Here is a 4,391-nt window from a genome sequence, read left to right on the forward strand (position 1 = left end):
CTTGGAGGGGTGGGGTGGAACTGACTGCACTCGCACCAATGTTATTCAATATTGCAGCGCGGATGAGACTTGGCCTTTCAAGTCTATGGGTGTCCAAAAAGAAATTGGTTGCCATATGGAGCCACAGTGTGATTTTCATGGATACACTGCTAATATGTAACACAGAAAGCTGTAAATGGTCTTGTAAATGACTAATAGCTGCTGTAAAAAAACAGATTGCATATAGATAACAATTAAGGAAAAAACTGTCTTGCATTTTCTGGATGAAACAGAGCAATTTTTTTTTTTTTTTTTGATCGTGGGAATCAGCACTTGCAACACCATTAGAGATGTCGTTACTCTTACATTACAAAATCGTGCTGACAGGTTCTCTTTAAGAGCTGATGAACTTGTTGACGCCTCCTGCTGACTGGAGATTATCCTGATATTTTTTTTAATTTTTTTATTTTTTTTATAACCTCCTTCCTGTCCTGACATGTGGAATATTTTGCCTGTAGGTAATGTGTATCTGACATGACAATCTTCAAAATATAATATATTAAGTCTCCTAAGAAAATGAACCAAACCCATAACAATCCAATGGGAAGGAAAACTGCTAAATACGGTATCCCATCCAGAGAATAAAGGAACATAGACAAAGTAATTTAAAACTAACATATTGAACAGAGATAAGGCACCTCAACATGTCTTTCACCCACTGGGCTTCGTCAGAAGTTGAGGTGCCAGCCCACCATTTACCCCTCTCTTTACTTTGTCGACACTTCTGCCTTCTGCATCACTTGCTGTCCTTTCTGAACCCGTTTAGCATTTAATTTGCTTGTGTTTTCTGGTTGGTCTCTATTAGTGATTATTATTCTGTGCTTAGATTATGTAACAAATATATTTATTAGCCATTTTAGATTATTTTGTCTATGTTCCCCTATTTTCTTTTTGGTAGGATCCATTATTAACTGGTTTCCTTCCCATTGGATTCTTTTTGGTTTGTTAGATACACATCTCTGCTCCTGCTGTTTTCTGCTCCTGCTGATCTCTGCTCCTCCCAGGGGCCAGTTTTCTAGAAGAGGAAATTATAAGAAGCTGATGGGAAACACAGCAGAGGACAATAATGGATCAGATTCATGTTAGGACTAGTGTTGAGCGAGTATGTTCTATTAACCCTTTCGCCGAGTACGCTCGGGCCGAGCTCCGAGTATTTATAGCTGCTCGGTGATATGTTTGAATCGCTCCCGTGTGCATGATTTGTGACTTTGACAGTTTCAATACATGGGAGGAATGTCTATTTTTTACACATTCCTCACATGTAATAAAGCTGTCAAACAGTTGCAAATCATGCACACGGGAGCGATTCAACCATATCACCGAGCAGCTATACTCGGAGCTCGGCCCGAGCATACTCGGACAGAACCTACTCGCTCAACACTAATTAGGACCCAATAGCTTTTAGGACATGTTTCTGTAGTATTGAGCTCTGCTCTAGGTTTTCAATCTATGTGGGTATATTTCAACATCTAAGGGGCGCTCACAATTTTCTTGCTCTGCTCTTATCATAGGAGGTTAATGATATTTATTTCAGTAAAGGGGAACTTCTTTTACGTCATGAGAAACTTCAGTATACAGGACATTATACTAAACTAGATCTGGTTCTCAGATCCATTAACAATTGAGGCTATTGTGTGTGTATTGTGCAAATCCATGGTGATACCACAGAAAGGGATAGAAATATTTCATACTAACTAAAACTTCTAGTGATTTGGTAAGTTTATTTTGCTAGGTTTAAAACAGCTTAGCTTAGGAGGAGGGATGTGAGCAGATAACTACTGTATGAAATTCAGTAGGCTGGAGAGAGAGAGGTGGCTGGCATATTAGGAGTTAAAGAATAACGTTCATTTTAATTTTTATTTCCTAAATCAATTGTACACATGAAAAGGAGTAACTTTGTATTAACTTATCAGAAAAAAAAATATGCTTCCTCCTCCTCCTGGACTGATCTTTTATTCTCCAAATTCCCAATTCATGGGTAAAATCTATTTAGTGAAGACAGATTTTTACGTTACTAAGATAAGAGATGGCAGCAGCTATTGATAAGATTCTATACAAAACCTACAAGTATGACCACACATGTTAAAACAATGATTTTTATTTAAGCGATACATAAAAAATACATATATAATAAGTGGATGATAACATTACAGATAAGGGAAGTATAGCATAGCAGTACAAGGGCAGTACAAGGAGAGGTATCAACATATTACATTTCAGTTATCACTTTTCAGGAGTACTGATAGACACTGCCATTCATCAATCCATATGACCTAGGCAAAAAAAAGTAGCAGATACAGTGGTATGTAAAAGTTTGGGCACCCCTGGTCAAAATGACTGCTATTGTGAACAGTTAAACAAGTTGAAGATGAAATGATCTCTAAAAGGGCTAAAGTTAAAGATGACACATTTCCATTGTATTTTAGGCAAAATATATATAGATTTTTTTCATCTTTTACATTTTAAAAATTACAAAAAGGAAAATTGGCCAATGCAAAAGTTTGGGCACCTTCATGGTTAGTACCTAGTAACACCCGCTTTTGAAAGTATCACAGCTTGTAAACGGTTTTTGTAGCCAGACAAGAGCCTTTCAATTCTTGTTTGAGGGATTTTCATCAATTCTTCCTTGGAGGATTCCTCCAGTTCTGTGAGATTCCTGGGTCATCTTGCATGCACTGCTCTTTTGAGGTCTAGCCATAGATTTTCAATGATGTTCAGATCAGGGGACTGTGAGGACCATTGTAAGACCTTCAGCTTGCACCTTTTGAGGTAGTCTATTGTGGATTTTGACATGTGTTTAGGATCATAATCCATTTGTATAAGCCATCCTCTTTTCAACTTTAGCTTTTTTTTTTTTTACAGATTGTGTTATGTTTGCATCAAGAATTTGTTGAAATTTCATTTAGGCTGCATGCCCACGATGCGTTTTTCATGCGTTTCCGCTGCGGAATTTCCGCAGCGGAAACGCATCAAAAACGCTTGGTAATCCGCACCCCATGGTCCCCAATGGCATTCCGTAATGTCAATGCACATGCTGCGGATTTTTCCGCAGCGTTTCTGCAGCGCTCATAAATCCGCAGCATGTTCATTAATTTTGCGGAAGCGCAGCGGAATTGCCGCCATTGACTTGCATTGAGACGCATATAATCCGTGTCTGTACATTTGTACACGCGGATTATATGCGTTTCAATGTGCGGATGGTACCCAGTTCTGGAGGAGAGAAGACTCTCTTCCAGACCTGGGTACCATTGTACCTGTAAAAAAAAGAATAAAATAAAAAATAAAGTTTATACTCACCTGTCCGGCGGCTTCTCTCTGCTTGCCGGCAGCGCTTATCTTCCAGGACCTGAGATGACGTCGCGGTCATGTGACCACAGGCTGTCTCGCGAGAGCCTGGCAACCAGGAAGAAGCCAGGACGAGCGCGACGGCACACGCGGCGGGGCATCGGAGGTAAGTATAGCTTTATTTTTACGGTCACAATATATAAATCCATGCTGTTTGCATGGATTTATACAGTGTGACCTAGTTGTCAAGCACTTTCCAAGTGATGCTATCGCCTGGAAAGTGCTTGTCAGTCCGCATGCGGAAACACATACGTTAACGCATGTGAATCCGCATGTATTCTGCAGGAAAAATGCATGCACAATCTGCGTTTTTCTGCCAGGGAGATGCAGAAATGCTGCAGAAATTTTCTGCTTCATTTCTGCATCGTGAGCACATAGCCTTAATCCATTTTTTTGCTTCTACCCGTGAAATGTTCCCCATGCCATTGACTGCAATACAACCCCAAAGCATAATTGATCTACCAGCTTGCTTAATGGTTGGTGAGATGTTCTTTTCCTGAAATTCTGTGCCCTTTTTTCTCCACATATACCTTTGATCATTGTGGCCAAAGAGTTCTATTTTAACCACATCGATCTACGGGACTTGTTTCCATAATACATCAGGCTTGTTTAGATGTTCTCTTGCATACGTCTGATGCTGAATTTTATGGTGAGGACGCAGGAGAGGTTTTCTTCTGATGACTCTTCCATGAAGGCCATATTTGTGCAGGTGTCTCTGAATAGTAGAACAATGTACCACATCTCCAGAGTCTGCTAAATCTTGTGTGGGGGAATACCCAGAGCCGGGTCTCTGTGTAATGCTAGGGGTTGTAGTCTCCGTGGCGGCGACCTGGTCCCGTGGCTCAGGGTGGTCAAACCAGTGGTGGATCTGTTTATCTGGTTTTGTAATGTTAAAATGTCCGACTACGCCACCCGTGGATTGCGGTCACTGAGAACCGCCGCTGTGGGGCAGACCGCTGAGGCTGATGTTGGGTGCGCAGAAGAGGGTAGTATAACTCCCCACGGGA

Source organism: Phyllobates terribilis, unplaced genomic scaffold (genome assembly GCF_046119375.1).
Source record: "Phyllobates terribilis strain yellow unplaced genomic scaffold, ASM4611937v1 Scaffold_2__4_contigs__length_985480577, whole genome shotgun sequence".
Classification (NCBI taxonomy): Eukaryota; Metazoa; Chordata; class Amphibia; order Anura; family Dendrobatidae; genus Phyllobates; species Phyllobates terribilis.